General features: G+C 39.8%; 1 protein-coding gene across 2 annotated transcripts in view; it reads right to left on the reverse strand.

The window, feature by feature from the left end:
* LOC128657286 (gastrula zinc finger protein XlCGF53.1-like) overlaps positions 1 to 12,877 on the reverse strand; it is a 163,249-nt gene extending 150,372 nt beyond the window's left edge. For both annotated transcript variants that reach the window (XM_053711569.1, XM_053711568.1), the window contains exon 1: positions 12,727 to 12,877. The gene's annotated coding sequence lies outside the window, so the exon portion shown is untranslated. The remainder of the gene's footprint in view (positions 1 to 12,726) is intronic.
* Between the last annotated feature and the right edge of the window lie 4,614 nt (positions 12,878 to 17,491).

Below are 17,491 nucleotides of genomic sequence, written 5' to 3' on the forward strand. Positions count from 1 at the left end.
GGGTAATGATGGAGTTGTCGACAGTTAGAGAGATTGGGGTGGAGAGTTTATAAGAAGGGGGGAAAATAAGGAGCTCAGTTTTGGAGAGATTTAGCTTGAGGTAATGAGAGGACATCCAGTTGGAGATGTGAGAAAGACAGTTAGTGACACGGGCTAGCAAGGAAGGAGAAAGGTTTGGTGCAGAGAAGTAGATTTGGGTATCATCGGCATACAAATGATATTGTAAACCATGGGACTTTATTAGGGAACCTAGTGATGACGTGTAGATTGAGAAGAGGACCGAGGACAGAGCTTTGCGGTACTCCGACAGAAAGTGGTGACGGGGCAGAGGAGGCCCCAGAGAAGGCTACACTAAAGGTACGGTTTGACAGGTAGGAAGAGAGCCACGAGAGGGCTGTGTCACATATGCCGAAGGATTGGAGGGTGTGGAGCAAGAGAGGGTGGTCAACAGTGGCAAAGGCTGCGGACAGATCAAGGAGAATAAGCAGAGAGAAGTGGCCTTTTGATTTTGCTGTAAGTAGGTCGTTGGTAACCTTAACAATTGCTGTTTCTGTGGAGTTTATTGTAAGGAAATGGGATAGGCATGCATAAGCTAGTTTTTCGAGAAGCTTTGATGCAAGAGGGAGGAGGGAAATAGGGCGGTAGTTGGATGGGGAGGTAGGATCAAGGGAAAGTTTTGAGGATAGGTGTGCCCAGTGCATGTTTCAGCAATGAGGGAAATATACCGGTGCTGAAGGAGAGGTTGAAAGTGTGTGTGAGTATAGCGGTAAGTGTGGCAGAGAGGGAGGGGAGTAGCTGTGAGGGGATAGGGTCAAGGGGACAGGTAGTGAGGTGAGAGCGCAGTATAAGTGCCGAAACTTCATCCTCAGTAACAGGGGAGAATGAGCTAAGTTTAAGGTTATGTGGGTTGTGGTTGATTGAGAGCATTTGAGGGGGTAAGAGAATGGAATTATGTTGAGAGCTGATTTCCTTTCTGATGGAGTCGATTTTGTTACTGAAGTGGTTGGCAAAGTCTTGAGCTGACAGAAGTTGTATTAGGAGGTGGGGGAGGGCGGAGAAGAGTATTGAAAGTGGAGAACAAACGTTTTGGGTTTGAAGAAAGATTAGAGATAAGAGTAGAGAAGTAGTGTTGCTTATGGAAATTAAGGGCAGAGTAGTAGGAGTTCAAGATAAATTTGTAATGTTGAAAATCATCTGAACTCCTAGATTTTCTCCGGTGCCGCTCAGCAGTACGGGAACATCTGGGTAGGTATCGTGTCATAGGAGTATGACAGGGCTGAGGATGAGTGTTTGATTTCCGAGCTATGGTAAGAGGGGCGAGATTGTCAAGGACGGACGTAAGGGTGGAATTATAGTGGCAGATAGATTGGTCAGGGCATGAAAAGGAGGAGAAGGATGAGAGGAGAGGTTTGAGGGAATTAGAAAGCTGTTGTCTCCATCTATACTTCTTTGCTGGGTAAACTTATCAACAGTTATGGCTTCAAATATCACCTCTATGCTGATGACACCTAGATCTACCTCTCCACCCCTGCTCTCTCTCCCTCTGTCCTTTCTCAAGTCAGCAACTGCTTATCTGGTATTTCTTCCTGGATAGCCTCTCACCACCTAAAGATTAACATGTCCAAGACTGAGCTCCGTATCCCCCCCTCAAGCTCTACGCCGACTTCTGACTTCTCTATCCCTGTTGATGGCATCACCATTTCCCCATCGCCCCAAGTCTGCTGCCTCGGAGTTACATTTGACTCAAATCTATCTATCATCCCCCATATCCAATTGCTTTCTACATCCTGCCGCAACCATCTACACAATATTTACAAGATTCACCCTTTTCTGAGCGCTGACACCACAAAGCAAATAATCAACTCCCTTGTTATTTCCCAACTTGACTACTGGAATAAGCTACTCGCTGACCTTCCCCTTTCCCGCCTCTCCCCCTTCAATCCATCCTAAATGCCTCTGCCAGGCTGATCCACCTTTCCCGTTGCTCTGTATCTGCTGCAACTCTCTGCAAGTCCCTTCATTGGCTCCCTATTCACAGCAGAATTAAATTCCAAATTCTCACCCTTACATACAAAGCTCTCACCAAGGCCGCTCCCCTCTACCTATCCTCTCTAATACACAAGTACACTCCAGCCTGCCCACTAAGATCCAACAATGACCTGCTCCTTGCATCTGCGACTATCACCTCCTCTCATGCTAGACTGCAGGACTTCTGTCGTGCAGCACCTACCCTCTGGACCACTCTCCCTCATGCTGTCAGGCTTTGCCCTAATCTTTTTTCCTTTAAATGTTTCCTGAAGACTTTTATGTTCAGGGAAGCCTACCACCCAACTCAATAATAAATTTATTTCACTTACCTAACATGTCCCTCATCTAACTGTGTATTAACATCTTTCTCAATCTTGCAGTCCTCGCCTCCTGTTTCTCAACCTCCTACCCTTCTAGATTGTAAATTCCCACGGGAATAGGGCCCTCAATCCCTCCTGTATGTGTTTGTAAATTTTGTCCTGTCTCTTACAAGTCTTATATTGTTTTAATTAAATTAATTGTATCCATGGACAGCGCTGTGGAATATGTTGGCCCTTCATAAATAAAGTATAATAATAATAATAATAATAATAATAATAATAATAATAATAAAATACCAGCCACCAAAGCCGATTTACGCTCCCTAGTCTCCAAACAAGACATATCTTCCAACTTTGAAAAACTTTGGGAGAAAATAGATTTGATGCACACGGCTGTAACCAACAGCCTCTCCAAGATTACGATGGATATGGCTGACTTAGGAGGCAGAATAGAAATACTGGAAGACCACAAGGAAGCTGTCACAGAAGACCTTACTATTATATCTCAAGATAGTGTCCCATGAACAAATCCTCTCTGAAATTCAGGAAAAACTCGAAGATCTCGAGAACAGAACCAGAAGGAGTAAGATTACACTCAAGGGTCATATATACACACCAATTGTTTATCCAAATTACTGGAGAAAGAACTCTCAATATACGAAATTGAAAGAGCTCATAAATCTCTAAAAGCGAAACCCAAAGGGGAAGGCCCCCCCCCCAAGGGACGTAATAGTCAAGATGACACTCTTCAAAGACAAACAGAAAATCCTCAGGGCAGCCAGAGAAAAACCCATGTTCAAATTTCAGGGTAACATTCTACAGCTATACCAGGATTTATACATTAGAACATTCCAGCGCAGTGGCTCATTGACACCTTTAACAACCTTGCTCAGAAAGCACCAAATCCCATACAAGTGTGGTTTCCCATTTGCCTTATATATCAGAAAATACAATTTAACAACAACCATCAGGGAGCCAGATGACATCCCGGAAATATGCCAAACACTGGGTCTGGAGACCCCGCCAATATCACCTACAACATCTGGCCTTCAGACACCACAATCTCTACATCACCTACAAGCTGCAAAGTCTCCCAAATGGACAAAGATTACCCGCAAGAAACAAAAGACTTGATATCCAGATTAAACACATGCTCATGAGACGGTACCTATAAGTAAGGACCCCACTTAAGGGATAAAACAACTCTGAGGGATGGACGAAAAACAGAACCAGATAAGTCACAGATGTTAACATGCAAATGTATATCTTATTCACCATATGAATGACATGGTTTTAGGTCCTGTTGTATTTATTACTAGGACTATTAACATTAGACTCATTGGTTGGGACTATGTAGGGCAGACCATTCTAGTAAAAAGGATGGCTCTCTCATATCTATTGCTGTTACTGAATATTAATATTTTCTATTATCTAAATTAACAATGTTGTTGCACCAACCCTTGTTGGATTGATGCTATTAGTTTAGTTACATTATTATTGAACCCCATGTTCGGGGTCTACTGCTATTTATTGTTTTTTTCTCAAAAGTTGACAGTAATAATTTCATATACTGTTTTGATTTTGATGCTGAACTACTTGCACTTATATGTTCCTCTAAACACCATACACATACATTCAGAGAGGGGTCATCTCACCATCCTCACATTACCCAGGACACAAAATAGATCCAACATTCATAACTTCCCACCCAATGCTTATTTATGACGTCTAACCTTCTAATACTCTCGAATAATGTGAGATGACTAAACTCGAATATTAAACGCAGAACAGCAATGTCCCAATATAACACCTTTAATGCTAATATCATCTTCCTCCAAGAGACACATTTCCTAAAAGCCCATATACCCAAATACTGGACTAAACAATTTACAGATTATTTCCATGCAACTGCCAATAAGAAAAAAAATTGGAGTCTCTATTCTCATTCATCACTTGATACATTTTAAACACGAATCTACTATTGCAGATACAGAAAGTAGATACCTAATAGTTAAAGGGACAGCATACACTCATTTTCATATAACTGCATGTAATAAACACAACTATAAAGAATAGGATGCACAGATACTGATATAAAAATACAGTATAAAACTGTTTTAAAAAAACTTACTTAGAAGCTCTCAGTTTAGCTCTGTTGAAAAGGTAGCTGGAAAGCCCAATACAAGTGGGAAATAAGACACTCCCCCTTCTTTTGCATATGAAAAGACCATTTACACAAACAGGAGCAAGCTGGAGTAGGTAGCTGACGGTATTGTCATAAAACTTTGGGGCTTGGTTAGGAGTCTGAAAATCAGAGCAATGTTATTTAAAAATAAGCAAAACTATACATAAAAAAACAACTTTATGTGCTATATAAATAATCTACAAAACATTTATGCAAAGAAAAAATGAGTGTATAATGTCCCTTTAAGGGCCCAATACAAGAGAATGACATAACTCTATGCAATATTTATGTCCCCAATAAAAAAAAACAACATTCCTTCTTCACACACATTTCGCATCTCTTCAATGGTCACAAACCAAAATAATTTTAGCAGGAGACTACAACATAACATTGTCCCCCAATTGTACCCAAACAAGACAACCATCTCAATAACCGCATAATCAAATCCATGCAGGACTCCCTACTTCCCCATTCCCTACTAGACACATGGACAGTATTAAACCGTAACACCAACGACACAGTATACTTACTCCCCAGCCCATAAGACATACATTAGACTAGATTATATTTAAACTAGTCAAATTCTACAACCAGTACTAAACACATCTTCTATTCATCCGTGCTTATGGTCAGACCACTCAAAAGTCAGTCTGCATTTACAGGAAGTACAGGACCACTCAAGGACTAGAACATGGACATTTGACCCAACACAAATAAAAGACACACCAACCCAGACTACAATGCACCAATACCTAACAGAATACTGGGAATTGAACACAGACTTAATATCTAATCCAACATACACATGGGCAGCTAACAAAGCTTACATGAGAGGAATGCTCATCCAAAACAAAGTCTTATACGTTGAACAAAATAAATCACACCTAGTAAAAATGTATCACGAAATAGAGTCCCTAGAACAGCAACACAAAATTACTAAACTAACCACGACACTACACACAATTCAAAAGAAAAATAAAATCGTTAGCCGAACTCTTAAATCAACAAGCCACAAGATCTATCCACAGACTAAAAGCACAATACTTCATATACACCAATAAACCGGATAAATTCATGGCCCACAAAATTAGAGAAAGATGTAAGGCATCCACAATATCTCACATTCAAAAAGCTGACGGTACCCTAACCTCACACCCACAACTTAAAGTTGACACCTTTGCTGACTATTATGGAGAACTACATGATGGCAATAAAAAAGTTAAACACAACCCTCAAACAGACACAGAATCTAAAGATCTTTTATCAGAAGCCCAATTAAAATATATCTCAGAGGATGACAGAGAATCCCTTAACGCTCCTATAACAAATATTGAGGTCTTGAATGCAGTAAAAGACCTGAAACCAGGCAAAGCTTCTGGTCCCAACGTATACCCAAGTGAATACTACAAATGATTTAAATCCACCTTAATTCCCCATTTGACTAAATTCTGTAATCACATCATGGAGGGCAAACCAATCTCGACAGAACTGCTCCAAGCCAAAATTGTGGTCATCCCTAAACCCAGAAAAAAAACCAAGCTTTGTACTAGTTATAACCCAATATCACTCATAAACCAAGAAATTAAAATTTTCACCAAGATTTTAGCCAACCGACTAAAACATATTTTACCAGCTTTAATACACCCGGAACAGGTGGGCTTTATTAAGGGAAGAGAAGCGCCTGATAATATCAGGCGTATGATCAACTTTATACACTACCTACATGAAACCAAGAAGCCTTCTCTGATCCTCTCTCTGGACGCAGAGAAGGTGTTTTGACAGAATAGATTGGGGTTATATGGAGATGGTCCTCCATCAGATGGGATTGGAAGGTACCATCATTAAAGCCCTTAAAGTTATTTACTCAAACCCCACAGCCCAAGTCTCCTCAGCAGGATACAAATAAAAAACCTTCCACATCCTCAATGGCACTAGGCAGGGTTGCCCCCTCTCCCCTTTGCTGTTTGCCCTCTGTATTGAACCTTTGGCAGCCAAAATCAGACAGACAATCCCCAGACATATCAGGGTCACAATACAAGATACCGAATATAAAACAACATTATTCACTTACGATATCTTATTAACAATCACAAAACCACTGATTTCCTTTCCTAACCTATATAAGACACTAGATAGATTCTCTGATTTCTGGTTATAAAATAAAACTCAACAAATGTGAAGCCTTATCCCTGGCGCTGCCCCCACACTCACAAAAAAACATTGAATTAAACTTTGACCTAAAATCGACCAAACAATCACTCCGCTACTAGGGGGTCCAACTCACCGCACAAGTCGAACTACTGCACAAACACAATTACACTCCACTCTTTAAAGATATAAAAAGAGAGACAATAAATGGAAATCATATAGCTTTTTATGACTGGGCCGGATCTCAGCGGTGAAGATGAATATCTTACCCCGAATACTTTACCTATTCATGCCTTACCTATTAAGATTCTGCCCACAGACTTACACACCCTAGAATCGGATATCCAAACATTCATAAAGGGCACGAAAATGTCCAGAATGCCAATGTCAATTATGACCCAACATAAAAGAATGGGAGGCATTGGTGTCCCCAATCTTGCTATTATAAAGTTTCTAGATTAGCTCAGACTTCCCTGCTGAATAGACCATCCAGAGATATTCTCTGGACTGCTCTGGAGGCAGACCTAGGGGCATGGGATTATACTGAGGCCATACTTTGGGACAGACAGACTAAAACCCCCCAAAAATATTGACCAACAACTATTGACTCCACAACCCATATATGGTCTTTAACCTCTTAAGGACATATGACGGATTTTTTCCGTCATAAAACAATTGAGCAAACTGAAAGTTGTGTCCTTAAAGGGTTAACGACAGAAAAAATGCTCTTACCTTACAATACACTACTCCAGTCAATTAGATATCTCCTTGCTAGAGACCTAAATAAACAAGTTGCCAAATGGGAAAACAAGGGGTTATATAGGGTGGCAGACCTCTTAGAAAATAAAAAAAATCCTGACATTTTCTCAACTACAAAACAAACTAGACCCTTTGACGATCCCTTGGTATCTATATCTTTAGATATTCTCCTCACTGAACAAATACATCAGCCAAAAGCCAATCCTTCCTACCACAGTATTATTAGACATATGTAAATCAACACACAGACCAAAACAAACTATAGATGGTCATTCAAACCATCTCTAGTTGTACCAAATCCTCAATCATAATAACCTGGGAAAAAGGATCTACAGATTAATCTAGAAATAAATAAATGGGACAACATCTTTAGTACATTTACTAAAGGGCTCCTGTTGACTTAATCAAAAATTCCCTTAAAACAATGTTTTGGTGGTATCTTACTCCACTTAGGACTTCACACATGTCTAAAAACAACCTTAGAACCTGTTATAGAGGATGCGATGAACTGGGAACTTACCTAAACATGTGGTGGGAGTGCCAAAACGTAAAAAAAATCTGGGTAAACCTATCATCTTTACTGAGCAATCTCTTAGATGAGAACATCCAACGCACACTCACAAGAGTTATTATACAAACCAATTAGAAAGTACAATAAACATATAAAACACATTTATAAGAATAATATGTACTGTAACCAGGCTCTGTATCGCAAAATACTGGAAGACTGGTACACCATCATGGCCTGAAATTTGAAACAAAATTTAATAAACTTACACGATGTATGAAACAGCAGCCTGGACACTAGATAATAGAGAGAACGTTAATAAAATGTGGTTCTATTGGATTCTTAAAAATGGTTCAGAAACTGACTAGTCAGGACTGCATTTTTGAACAAGCTATATATTACTATGACCCACTTAAACGCCCAACCCCCATTCTCCAAAATAGAGACAATATACCTGTACACAGAGGAATTATGTGCATGAATGTCTGTTCTATTCTTCCTTTTATATCCTCTTCAGCATCAACTTTTTGTTAAATGTTTTAATATTTTTTTTTATGTCAAACCATTTGTAGAAAACAACAGAGGCTATTCAGATTACCAACAAGATGTTTACAGACGATTCCACTAAAACGAAAGAATGCAATCTGATATGTATATTTATTTTCATTTGTATTTGTTTATATTTTTTCTTTCAATAAAAATATTTAAACATAAAGACACAAGAATGGCTCTGTAAAGACTATCTTATTCTTAATAAAACTTATGTTTTAGCCTATCTCCATGCCACAGAAATAGATTATACTACATTTGGGAAACTAAAGGTGCTATTTAGTGCAGTCTTTCAGCCGGTTCTTTCTGACTTACATGTGAATATATAGCTTAAAATGAGGATATCACGTTATAGCCAAACCCAGCAGAAGCTGACTGGCGAACATCAAGCTTGAAATATGGAATGAAGTACTTATACAATCTCCAAACAGCGGCCTGACAAAATTTCTCTGGCTTGGCATCTGCTTTGAAACCTATAATGCCACAAATACCCTAGTTGAGTATACCATGAGCCCTTCTGGAACCTTCTCATTGTATTACTTGTATGATCTGAAAATCACTTGAACAATCCAGAGCTGGTAGATTTTGAGAATGCCTACACAAATTTTTCTTTTTTATTTACAGGTAGGTTAGTCTGTTTTGGGGTAACTCAGGGGGTGTTAGGTTAGGGGGGGTTAGATGTTAGTGGGTTGCGATGGTTTAGTGGTTAACAGTGTAGCGGGAACTTTGAAGTGGGCTATGTGATGGTTAAGGGGTTAATAGTGTGTGGCGACTTTGCGGTGGGCTATGCAGCAGTTTAGGGGTTATTAGAGTAGGGGGGCTTATGGTTATTTGGGTTAGCAAGCAAGCAAAAAAAAAAAAAAAAAAAAAAAAAAAACTTACTTTCAAATTGTAATACGCTACACGACACGCAAAAAGAGCAGAAGTCAACCAGGGTTAGTGTGCAAGCAGTAATTACCAATCCACTGGTAATATAGCCTGAAGTCGGATATGGGCCAAGACTTGAAAGAAAGATATAAAGCCTTGTGTGCTACATCACAAACACCTTCCAAAACCCCAAAATTCTAATCAATAGAGATTATTGAAATTATAAATTATTTGCTGAACGCGAACAGATAGCAGAATATCTGTTGTGAAAGCATTAAACTGGCTGTTCATGAGGAAAACAGAACCAGAATTGATAAAAAAAACAATAGTTGTAGGTTTACAAGCGTGTTAAAAACCCCCACTAAGGCTGAAAAATTAAACTGCAGCAAACAGACGATTTCAGCAACCATGCCTTAAACCTAAAACTCTGTGAGTTTGCATACAACAGAGGATCCTAAAGCAACATGTCCCATAATATTGGTAATATCTATGGAGGTTAAATTATCAAGCCTTTGCATCAGAGGAAATCAAGGTCTGCAAAAGGGAAGGATTACAAAAAATGTTACTTTTGCCTTCAGGATTCTCTTCAGTAGATAAGGAATGAGAGGAAATAGTGAAAACACATATATCAGAGTGAATTACCAAGTCAGAGTATTCACTCCTACAGCTTGAACATCTGGGAAAAAAAACCCAGAAATATTGTGGAACCTGACTATAGAGATTAAAGGCCATAGATCTACCTTCGGAATACACCATTTGTCCACAATCTTCTGAAAAAGCTGAATTGTGGACCTGCTATTCTGTTGGTAATACCTGTTTCCTGCAAAGGAAGTCTGTCTCAAAATTCATAGAACCTGAAATGTGAATGACTGACAGTAGCTTGCGTTAAGCCCACACAAATATTGAAGAGAGCTCTTTCAGGACTAACTGATGTCTTGTTTCTCCATAGCAGTAGAAGCAAAACTGGCTTTAACAGGAGTAGACTTTTGGACAGATTTAAATTATGAATCCACTAAAAAAGAACCGCTTCAGTACAAATGAAAAGGAGAGCTGCAGTGGGAAAAGAAGCACATGTCTAAAAAATTACAGATTATAAAATTGAAAAACAAATACCCTCCAGCTTTCACAAAAATTTCTTATGAACTGAAATGTAATATATATATATATATATATATATATATACACACACACATATAATACATACATACACATACAGTAATGTGCAAAAGTCTTAGGCCACCATTAGAGGTGTTGTTTTAGCAAAAGGTTTTAATGACCATTTATATTTATCTTTCTCTTTATTAAGATACAAACAGAAAATACAGGAAAGACCTGGATGTATAATATTCAGGTCTGGACTTTGTGGAAGCCAGTCCATGACTGTTAGTGTTTTTCTCTCCAAATATGATTTCACTGCATTAGCAGTGTGCTTGGGATCATCATCATGCTGAAAAACAGGACATGATAATTTAAAACCTGCCTTTACTTTTCAGCATTCATGCTCCCTTCAATTCCAACAATATCGCTAACACCACTGGCAGAAATGCAACCCCAAACCAGGACAGACCCTCCACCATGTTTCACTGAAGGCTGCAAGCACTCATTCTTCCATCTCTCTCCAACTCTTCTTCTCACATATTGTCAACGATTGGACCCAAAAATTTCAAATTTGGATTCGTCACTCCATAAAACTCTTTTCCACTGACCTTCACTACAATATTTTTGAGCTTTAGCATATCTTAGCCTTTTCACCCTGTTCCCCTTTCGAAAAAGTGGTTTCTTGGCTGCTACCCTTCCACAAAGACCATTCCTGATCAAGTTTCTTCAGACTGTAGAAGGGTGAACTTGGCATTCCGATGAAGCTGCCAGATGCTGAGCCAGGTCCTTGCTGGACTTCTTCCGGTCTCTCAAAAAAGAAACTTCCCATCAGATTTTGAAAGTTTTCTTGACCTTCCAGTCCTTTTTTTGACTGCTCCCGGTTCTTCAAATTTATTTGTAACAGTTTGAATACCACATCTTGAGTATCCAGTTTGTTTGCCGATTTTGGTCAAATGCTTAAAATCCTACCGATTTGTCTTTGAAGAACGTTGTTCTCAAAGTGTTGGATTATTCCCTGACGCATCTGTCGGCAGATTGGCGGCCATCGACCAATCCTTGCTCTTTTATATATTACTGAAAGGTTACCTCTGCCTCACACACCCACAGCCCCCTCTCCAGTACCTTAAATGCAGATATATATTATAAAGAAGTTCCAAATGCCTCACACACACACAGTCTCCTCCCCAATACCTTACATACAGATATATAATATTGTGGCCCCCTATGCCTCTCACACACACAGCCCCCTCCCCAGTATATTATATACAGTTGCATAATATTATTGAGTGGTTCTCTTTTCCTCACACACACAGAATAACCCCTATCCCAGTAAATTATATATTATAGTGTCCCTCTGCTTCACACACACAACCCCCTTCCCCAGTACATTATAAACAGATATATATTACTGAGACTACCTCTACCTCACACACACACATTCCTTGCCAGTACCTTATATAAAGATATATAATATTGCAGTTCCCTGTGCCTCACACACACAGCCCCTCTCCAGTACCTTATATACAGATATACAATACTGTAGTCCCTGTGCCCCCACACACAGCCCCCTTTACACTACCTTATATACAGATATATAATATTGTGATCTCCTGTGCCTCACACACACGCACACAGCCCCCTCTCCAGTATATTATATACAGATACATAATATTATTGAGAGGTTCCCTCTTCCTCACACACACAGCCCCTTCCCCGGTATCTTATATAGAGATATATAATATTATAGAGGTTGATCTGCCTCACACAAACAGCCTCCTTCCCAGTACCTTATATACAGATATATAATATAGAGAGGTTTCCTCTTAATCATACACCCACCCCAGTACCTTATATACAGATATATATCAAATAGAGGCTCCCTCTAACACACACAGCCCCCTCCCTAGTACCTTATTTACAGATACATAATGTTATAAAGAGGTTTCCTAAGCCTCTCACACACACAACTCACTGTCCAGTACCTTCTATAAAGATTTATATTATAGAGAAGTTCCCTGTGTCTCACACACAGACCCCTTCCAAATATCATATATATATTTTATTGAATGGTTCCCTCTGTCTCACACACAAACACAGCCCACTCCCTAGTAACGTATATACAGATATAGAATATTATAGGTTCCCCTGCCTCTCATCTGCATGAGTTTATACAGAGATAATCATAATTAGATAGGTTTCTTGTGACACACAGGTCTCCCCAGTGCTTTATACACAGACACTTCACCAACTAGTAATTTACTTACATTAAACCACCGTATTGAGTGGTGAGACAGTAGCAGCTTGTTCCGTACAACGGTAACTACATGATGATTGCAGCGATCAAATACCAAAGAGCTACTAGAAGCTGTGTTCTATCGAGAACTCTAATCTGGCCACTTGCGGTGAATCCATACATCTGATTGGTCTTATCCAGGGAGTGACAGGACTCACAACCAATCAGACGGAGAACAAAAGCATTACTGTTTTGCCCGCCCAGCTACTTCCAGTAGTTCTAGTTCCCTTTCCCGTGTCACGGTGGCCATGTGACTTGTGACATCATAAATCCTGCTGGAACTGGAACGGAACTAGCTGCTACCTACCCGCATTCATCATGGCAGATTAACATGAGAAAAGCAACTGTTGTATTAGTGTTATGTACCCTCATACACTGTACTAAAGGATCTATTCATGTGTTTATGAAGCAACAGGCTTTGGTGAGAGAGCTAGTGGTGTGTTTTTGAGCTTCGTATAGTATTATATATCTGTATATAAGATACTGGGTAGGGATCTGTGTGTGTGTGAGGCAGTAGGAACCCTTGCTATAACAAACATCTGTATATAAGATATTAGGGATCGGGCTGGATGTGTGTGAGGCAGAGGGAACATCTCTATAATTATTTAGAGCTGTATATAAGGTGCAGGTGAGGGGACTTAAGGGTGGACCCAGGGAACCCCTCTATTATACCATAGACATGTATATAAGTTAGAGATGGGTTGTGTGTGAGAGACATGGTAAACCTCTCTATAATAATATAGATCTGTATATTAGGTACTGGGAGGGGCTATGTGTGTGAGAGACAGAGGGAACCTCTATAATAATGTTGATATGTATATAAGGTACTGGGGAGGGGCAGTGTGTGTGAGACAGAGGAAATCTCATATATCTATATATAAGCTACTGGGGAGGGGGCTGCGTGTGAGGCCCAGGAAGCCTTTCTGTATGTTATATTATATTCCTGTTTATTATATTCCTGTAAATAAGGTAGTGAGTAGGTTGTTCTGTGTGAGCCTGAGGGAACATAAAGTATTAAATGCTTATATATAAGATACTGGCGGAAGTATGTTTAAGACATATGGAACCTCTTAATAGTACTGAATATCTCTGCATGAGATGCTATGGTAGTGGATGGTGCATGTGATGCAGAGGGGATCTCTATAGGTTCTGTGTATAGTGGCTGTATATAAGGTGCTGTGGAGCAGGCATGTGGGTGGGACAGATACAGGGAATGTAGAAGACATTAGTAAAGATGGTTATGCAGTGTTCTCCCCAGGACCTTTCTAGCGGGTGTACTACTCACCTGATTTTACTGACCACCTAAGCTAATATCAAAGCTACAGTTTACCCAAAAAGTGTTCAGTTTTTAAACACAATAGCAGGCATAGTTGAGTATAGTGGTGATAAACCTTCTCTTAACGCCGTTATGCTGTTCTATTCTGTCATAATTACACTGGGCTTCAGAGCTGTTACGACGGAAAAGAAGGTCATAGCCAATGGCTGTCCTGAAGCCTTCTGCGCTTCCTGGATTTGATCGCGGTCTGGAGAGCGTTCCTAGGGTTATAGGGACGCCTCCCAGACCCGATCCAATAATTGAAATCTCACGATCGTGTGCACGATCGCGTTATTTCAATTTGTCTACATCAGAACAGGAAAGGGTTAATCATGCTCTGTATTTAGAAATGTTTTTTTTTTTTTTTTAAATGTCTGTTTACAATGCACTTTGCCTAAACCCCTTAGAAAATGTTCTGGCTGTTACTCTCCCTCAGTGCATTGCGCATGTGCTGTCCTCTCCTAAATCTATTGTAGGCAAGCTGCCTGATCTGATGACCTGAGCACACGCTATATTTCAATACATTGTATAGTTGTTCTTGCTTAGATACCGTGGCTGCCCTGTATTGCCTGCTAAAAATTCCTATGTGTAATAAAAGTCAGAGCTTTGACTGCAGACATCGGCTCTGTAAGATTGATGAGACTGGGACAGGCTGTAGAACGGAAAGACAAGCAAAGAGTTCACTTCAGCTAAACTTTTCACAGGTGTAGTGAGCATATCAGGAGGACTAAGTACTTGCAACAAAACAGATTCTCACAGCAGAAATACGTACGCTGTCTGCACAAATACAGAGGTTAGAATTTCAGGTGCAATGATTTCTGTTTTGTAGCAAGTACGTGGTCCTGATATGCTCACTACACGCTGTGAGAAGTTTAGCTGATGTGATTTCTCTGCTTGTCTTGCCGTTCTACAGCCTTTCTTAGTCTCATCAATCTTACAGAGCCGATATCTGCAGTGAAAGCTCTGACGTTTATTACACATAGGAATTTTTAGCTGTTTAGCAGGAATTAGAGAGGATTTGTGCAGGCAAATTTCTAATGCTCATTTGACAAAGGAATTTGCATATAGCCTATGATTTGAGGGTGGGTGTGCTAGACTAAAGCATAGCTCAGCCCTTTTCCTGGGGGAGTGCCAGCACCGTGGATAATACTCACAGAAGCAGGAATAAAAAGCTTACATTTGCTAAATATATTGTTAGCAAGTTTAACTATATATGCATAATTTCTTTAGTCACTGTATTTCCTTTATGGACATAGACTTGTGATTGTTATGTACACTGGCCCTTTAAAGTGAGTGTAAACTCTCCCCTTTTAGCCACCAATAAGCAAGCGCTATCTACGGTGCTGATCCTAAAATGGGATGGCTCCTAAGCTTTACATTCCTGCTGGAGATAGCAAGAGAACGAAGCAAATTTGATATGAGGTATACATTAGAAAGTTACTTAAAATTGCGTGCTCTATCTGAATCATATAAGAAAAAAAAATTGGGTTTAGTATCCCTTTAAGGGCTTAATGACCAGTGCCGTACAGCTCTAATCATTAAGGAGATAATTCATCGGTTGTAAAGAAGATACCCAATGACTTATTTTTTTAATTTTTTTTTTTTAATATATCAATTTTTATTGAGGTAAAATTGGAGTACAAATATGCATGCAGATGAAGTTCCCGTCAGTCCCACTTGGTTACAGGGGGGGACGGGAGACAGCTTAATTACAAGTACAGAATATTAATAAAGACAACGATTACTGAACATTGAATATAAAATGATCTTCTTAGTATAGAACAATAGGACATTCTTAATGAGCATGAGTCTTGAATACCTCGTTTTAGAACTGAACTATGTACCAATAGATTTAGAATAATTAAGATGATCCTGTGTTGCAAGTCTAAACATAGCAAGTGTATTTATAAACTTTGCTTGAACTATTCCAACCTCAAGCGTGTAAGATATCTCAAGGGACATAAAGCATTATATATTTTAGGGTCACGCAAGAGGACAGGGAAAACCTCAATGGGTCTCATCGTGTCCAGCCGCATAACCATCAACCACAAAGTAAAAAACCAGGCAGGCGGAGAGAGGAAGAAGGGAAAACAGAAGTGAAAAAAGAAAGGAACAGGTTAGGAGGGGAATGGAAGGATAGGGGAAAGTAGGCTCTTCTAATAAAGTTATTCTACTCTACGGCTGTGGGGCGGACAAATCGCGTAATCTAGATCTATAGGGGTCCCTATCGTTCTTATACTGGTTCCCGTCTGTGGGGCCATAGGTCCCATATCCTCCAATAGGAATCAGGTTTGTTCAGGTGCCAGAAGAAACCTTGTTCCATAGCAGCAAATGTCTCTAGGTTTTTTTTTAATAGTAGTAATAGATGGGTGTTCTGGGTGTCTCCAAGATCTGGCAATCGAAACCTTAGTTGCCGCAAAAATGAAAATGGCTAGTTGTTTCATAGGTTTTGGTATTTTTGCGGGTAAGATATGAAGGAGAGCAATTTTAGGTTCTTTCGGGATTATTATTCCAGCAGATCTGCATAGTTGGAACACCTAGTCCCACAATCCATCTAGGCTCGGGCATGTCCATCAAGTGTAACTTATTTTTTTTATATTGGTATGAAATTCAAATACCCTGTGCTCTGCCGTCTACTTCAAAAGTCAATTTTAAGTGAGCTAACGTTGTAAAATTGTTGTCCAATCAGAGCTCTAGCTACAACAAAAGGCGCCCAAAGTGGAGAGCGCTGATTGGACAACCTTTCAAACCATTAGCTCACAGACAAATTGACTTTTGAAGTAAGCAGAGAAGCGCATGGTATTTGAGTTTCATATCTGTATTAAAAAGTAAGTTATCAAAAATAGTGTTTCTAGACCATTAACAGCATTTGAACGGCTTTGTGTGAACTCAGAGATCAAAAGGGCACATCTTTCATTATCCTACAACTTACTTAGGGGTTCTTTCCCAGACTATCGACCTACTTTCATAAGGAAATGGGCCTCGGAGTTACCAGAGCCTATCACTGACAATGACTGGAAGCTCTGCTTCAAACTGACACATGCAGGGTCTTCCTCTTTGCTCCTGTCCGAGCTGAACTACAAAATTCTGGCTCGATGGTATCTGACGCCTCAGCGCCTGAGGAGCATTTTCCCCTCTGCATCTTCTGCTTGCTGGAGGCGATGCGGCGGGACGGGCACTATACAGCACATATGGTGGGAATGCCCCTTATTGACGGCTTTTTGGACACAAGTGGAACATAGTATCCAAAAGATAATAGGTTTGCGCGTAGATCTTAGCTCTAAGCTTGTCTTACTTAATATCGCACCACCAATATACTGCGCCTACCGTAAAAAACTATTCCAGTTGATGCTTATTTGCGCAAAAAGACTAATTCCAAGATTTTGGAAAACACAAAAGACCCCTACACACTCACAATGGC

Source organism: Bombina bombina, chromosome 4 (genome assembly GCF_027579735.1).
Source record: "Bombina bombina isolate aBomBom1 chromosome 4, aBomBom1.pri, whole genome shotgun sequence".
NCBI lineage: Eukaryota > Metazoa > Chordata > Amphibia > Anura > Bombinatoridae > Bombina > Bombina bombina.